Raw genomic sequence first — 6,000 nt, 5'->3', positions numbered from 1 at the left:
CTCCTGCTACACCTCAACTCAACAGTGTTTCAGAGAGGAGGAATAGGACCTTGTTAGACATGGTCCCGTCACTTCTCGTACGCTCACAATTACCCACATCCTTTTGGGGATACGCATTAGAGTGCTATCTACGTGCTGAATCGGGTTCCAACCAAATCAGTTTCGAAAACTCCATATGAACTTTGGACCGGAAGGAAGCCAAGTGTAAGACACTTGATGATTTGGGGTTGTCTTGCACACGTTAAAAGAACAAGTGCGGACAAGTTGGAATCTAAAACCAGTCGTTGCCTGTTTATAGGCTACCCAAAGGATTCGGTGGGTTATCTATTCTATGACCCGAGTGAGCAGAAAGTGTTCTGGAGTCGAAATGCCCAGTTCTTAGAATCCGATTACATCCTGGACACCCATCGTCAGGAAAGAGTTCTTGATGAGGAGAGCTCAGGAGCAGTGGGAGATGTCCCACAAATTCCAGGTAATGACCAACCTAGAAGAACCACCCAGGTATCCAGACCACCAGTCTGATATGATTATGACCAGGATAGTTACCTGGTGGAAACCTTGACTAGTGAAGAGGATCCCGTGACTTACGCGAAAGCTATGTTAGACATAGACTCCCAGAAGTGGGTGGAGGCCATGAGAGCTGAAATGGACTCAATGGAGACCAATGGAGTCTGGACTCTAGTGGATCCGCACCCCGGGGTAAAAGCAATTGGTTGCAAATGGATCTACAAGAGGAAGAAGGGCCCCGATGGTAGGATTGAGACCTTTAAAGCTCGCTTGGTGGCGAAAGGGTATACTCAGAAAGAAGGCATCGACTATGAGGAAACCTTTTCGCCCGTGGCCATGCTTAAATCCATTAGGATCCTGCTAGCTGTAGCAGCGTACCATGACTATGAGATTTGGCAAATGGATGTCAAAACCGCGTTCCTGAATGGAGATCTTAGTGAAGATATCTACATGCAGCAGCCGCAAGGCTTCATTGCTGCTGGTCAGGAACACATGGTATGTAAACTTAATAGATCCATATATGGACTTTAAGCAGGCTTCTAGGAGTTGGAACATCCGTTTTGATTCTGCAGTCAAAACGTTTGACTTTGAGCAGAATCCGGATGAGCCCTGTGTTTACAGAAAGTCCAGTGGGGATAAGATCACCTTTTTGGTGTTGTACGTGGACGATATCCTACTCATTGGGAATGATGTAGGAATGTTGACTTCGGTCAAGGTATGGCTATCACAGCAGTTCTCCATGAAAGATCTTGGAGAAGCTTCATACATACTGGGTCTTCGACTCTATAGAGATAGATCGAAGCGGATAATTGGATTATCCCAGGCTGCTTATATTGACAAAATTGTCAAGAGGTACAGCATGGAGAACTCCAAGAAAGGAAACGTTCCTTTCAGGCACGGAGTCACTCTCTCCAAGAAGATGTCTCCCAAGACTTCTGAGGAGATTGAGAGCATGAGAGACGTTCCCTATGCCTCAGCCGTAGGGAGCATCATGTATGCCATGCTGTGCACTCGCCCTGACATTGCTCAGGCGGTGAGTGTGGTAAGCAGATTCCAGGCAAACCCAAGGCAGGAGCATTGGACTGCTGTGAAGAACATACTCAAATACCTTCGAAGGACAAAAGAGTTTTGTCTGGTATTCGATGGTAGTTCACTGCAAGTTCTAGGGTATACCGATGCCGATTTCCAGTCGGATCCAGATGATAGAAAGTCTGCATCTGGGTATTTTTTCACGATATGATCGTGTGTTGTTTCCTGAGTGTCAGCAAACAAGGGTCCTAAGTTGCAAATTAATAGTCCACAACCCAAGCCGAGCGCATTGCCGTAAGTGATGCTGCCTTATGAATGAAGGTGTTCATTCATGAATTTGGAATTCAGCACATCACCCATTCCATTGTTGTATGACAACACTGGACCTACGGGAGGATGATAGCAAGAGGTAGCATCAGCGGAGAATGTGGTAGACCCATTGACTAAGCCACTGACACAGAAGGTGTTTAAGAAACACGTGGAAAGTATGGGACTCCGGCTTGTACCAGATTGGACCTAAGTGCAAGTGGGAGCTGTTAGACAGTTTTGTATGCCCTTAGCTTCAATCTGATTTGATGTACTTTTGTTATTTAGTGGAAATAAATAAAGTGCATGTTTGATTCATGTTGTTTGGTTTAATTCTGTGTAAAACCCTAAAACTGGACATTTATAGAGACTCATGTTAGTTTTAAATGTTCACAGCCGTTGGATAAGTCTGGGGAGATTTATCCTGCCAAGGCTGATACTGGTGTGCCACCAAGTGTTGGGATGGCCTGTCTCAGCCATCAGGGTAAGACCCAAGGCACATGCAGTATGGGATTACTTGAATCCTTGAACCGGACCAGATTTTCAGTATTGCCCTGGACCTTGGAGATAGATGGGCAAAACTGGAAAGTTACACCCGACCCCTAGACTCGATTATGACATTTCACTAGGTGTTGGATCAGGCTGCCTTTGATATGCCATTTAGTGAGATCCTTAGCGGGGATCAAAACCTGGATATGTTGGGGCAGTTTGAGAATTCATCTGAGTGGGTGATCATAGTGACAGAATCAGGCACTTTGTCGGACAAAGGGTAATGATCGGGAATGCACTCTCTCTGATGGAAACCAAATTGCCGGCAGTTGATTTCAATCGTTGGAATTTTGTTTTGCAAAATTCATATATTTATATATATATATATATATATATATATATATATATATATATATATGTACGGTTTCGAATTGTTTGCAAATGGTTTTAATTCCCGGGATCCATGTGAGAGGAGAGTGCGGCACTGTACCTTGCAGCCGAGGGAGAGGTCATCTCTTGTCGGGCAGTGCTTGATCATTAAGGGCTGAGAGGTTAAGTGTAAGACCATTGAGGATAATACCTGATGGGCTAATCTTGCACCTGCCCACAGTCCCTGGGTTTTTATAAGATGGCTTGGCCCAGGTACCACTTAATGTAAGTGTTGGGCCCATAGGGTCCATATGATGGACTCAAGGGGTTCATTGAATTTTTTAGTGAATTCGGCTGGGCCTTGTATTAAAGGCTGGGCCGAACCCATGTGGCTGGTGTGTAGATCAATGCTTGGGTCCCACGCCATACAAAGAATCCCAACTGGACAGCAGATTGGAAAGTAATTAGACACTGAACACTTAATGGGCCAAAAGCCCATTTCGAGGTGGGCTGATATGATCACCCATCCATGGGGCGAATTTGAGATTAAAGTTAGTAAAAGGATTGGGCCTTTAGCCTTATCCACTCTTAGAGACCAAATTCAAATTAGATTTGAATCTGGTAACCTCCTGATAAGATCAGGAGTAAGCTAACTCTATCTGCAAAAGGGATTAAGATTATCCCCTATCCAAATACTGATTTGGATTGGGATAACTCCTAAAAAGGAGGTTTCTTAATCAAGAAGAAAGGAGGAGATTTCGAACCACCTTGAAGAGGTATAGGATACCTCCTGCGAATTCAGATCTGATCTGATTCATACTCTCCAAAAAAAAAAAAAACAGAAAAAGCAGTTCAGCCTTTTTCGTTTTTGGAGATCTCCTCCTGTCGCCGCCATCTGCCATTTGCAAGATTAGATCTTTGCAGAAAAGAAAGTCAAGAAATCTGTTCTTGACATCAGTCTTGCAAGAAAGACTGAGAAGGATTCAGTGTTTAGTACTTCCAGAGGATTCTTGTGAAGGATCCAGTGTGTAGGACGCACCCTGCTGGTTCTGTTCCATTCACAGCTGTGTCATCTTCAGCAGGAACGGATCTTGGAGTATTCTTTGGGCGTGAACACCAACTTTGGGAGATACTGCTTCTCCGGATCAGGTATATTCCTCCCATTTATCTTTTGGTACAGATCTGGTTTGATTATGGTTCAAGTAGGATCCTTGAATATTGTATTCTAAATTTAGGGAATATGATTCCCAGTTGAGAGAAGGTAGGAAATTTTTGAAATTCGCCCACCCATTCCGCAACCTTTATGGCGTCCATTAGATGGATCCTACCATTCTTTCATATACTGCACCATCTTCAGTGAATGCTAGTTTTATGACTAATTTGGGCATGAATTTCCACCTTGGGATTTGCATTTGTGGTATTTGTATTAGGTATATATCTCCCTCTTTGTTTGGTTTCAAATTTGGCCCAGTTCAATGCAAGATTGATCTAAAAAAAAATGTAGTTTTTCAAAACATAGGGAATTCGATTCCTATAAGTATTAGAAAATTTTTTAAAATTTGCCCATTCATCTGACATGGTTCGGTCATCCATGTGATGGATCCTAACCCTTTCAACAAAAAGCAAGTATTGGAAGGATAAAAATTTCTTCCCCCACAAAACCAGTAACAACTTTTCCTTTTTTGGAAAAACTTAGCAAAGGCCCTAGTGGAAGTCTTTCCTTTCTTGAGATACAAGGTGAGGCCTACTAGGGAGATAACATGTGGGGCAACCCCTAGATAAATAGTGTTGAAGGTTTGTTGGCCCCTATGGGTCCCCCTACCCGGGAACAATCTCCAATGACTCCTGCAGATATAATAGATGGGGACATGGAGTATGGCCACTTTGAACCAGCAGTTCAATCACAGGTGGACCTTGTTGATTAACTAGACCCATATTTTCAAGACCCATTAAGGGACCGACTTTCTAGACTATTAGTAATAAGGGAACCTATACGATGGGGTCTGCCATTCAACATCATACTTCCCAACGTACTCCTACGTTAAATCCTGACCTCTTGTCCTTAATTTGGAAAAGTTGGGCCCTTCTAGTACTTCCTAGATATAAATTGTTCCTCTTGGCGGCTATTGAGAGGCCTTGTTATCACTTTTAAAGGCTTTTTGGTTCATCATTATGCTGATTTTGCAATTCTGAAAATGAATCAGTTCTCCACTTTTTCTTTCAGTGTCCTTTTGCACGAGCAATCTGGTTCGCATCTCCTATGGGGTTCATTTTAAATTTGGTGGAAAATTCAGTTTTGTAGACTCTTATCTTAGTGCTAGCCTCTATTGAGAATAAAAAAGATAAGGGATTTCTTAATTTGGCTTTCTCTTATCGTTTATCATATCTGGTGGCTCAGGAATGACCATATTTTTAAAAGCAAGAACTGGAGTAGCCACCACTGTCTCTGTCCTCTATCTCTCTTATTATACCCTTACTGTTAGCATCCGTTAATATTTCATCAAAACCCATGCACACGTGACACCACATGACCATTTAAACTTTTTTAAAACCCAATGTTATCCTCATTCCCTTCCTCCTTTGACCTCTTTCTATCTTCTATCTTCCTCCAACCGTCTCCGTCAACATCAGATTATTGCCAGTTTCGAATCTTGCAAATCATGGCCCGATTCCAAGCTCTCTTCGATCCAACAACGGAAGCCATTGATAAGTAAGCAGCGCCAACAGCAGAGTTCACGCCAATTTGGAGTGGGATTTGACCTGCGTTCACACCAATCTCAATATTTCGCTCAAAATCCAACCGCCAAAGCCCGCTGGCAGAAGAATGGCAATCATCCATTCAGATCTGAGAGCTTCTTCAGATCATCCATATCTTTGGTGATAGCAGCTTTTCAAATTGTCCACAACAAAGATTCCTACGAGTTGATAGTGCAGCTGCTACTTGAGGTCGTGCTGGTGTTTAGTCGTCACACCGAGAGGAAAGGGACAATGTTTCCAGAAGGTTGGATCAGGTTTGGCCTGGTCAAGTTGGATTAGTTTTGGAGTTAAGAGTCAGGTTTAGGTTGGGCCAAACCCAAATAAAACCCGACCACTTCACATCCCTGATCTATCCGTTTGTTGAGGGGCCTTCAATTCTAAGCGTCTAGTTACTAAAAGTCTAAAACTAGAGAAACAAGGTCATTCGCTAGAGAAGAAAACAAGCTAAAATTATCAAGTTTTTTTTTTTAATAAATAAGAAATCAACAGTAGGTTACGCCTGAGTAAGTACCCATGCAACACGTGCTGTCCCCCAGCCGCATT

The sequence above is a fragment of the Nelumbo lutea genome, chromosome 8, assembly GCF_056320005.1.
Source record: "Nelumbo lutea isolate HS-2025 chromosome 8, American lotus-T2T, whole genome shotgun sequence".
In the NCBI taxonomy this organism is placed as follows: domain Eukaryota; kingdom Viridiplantae; phylum Streptophyta; class Magnoliopsida; order Proteales; family Nelumbonaceae; genus Nelumbo; species Nelumbo lutea.
Note: the sequence above shows the minus strand (reverse complement) of the source record.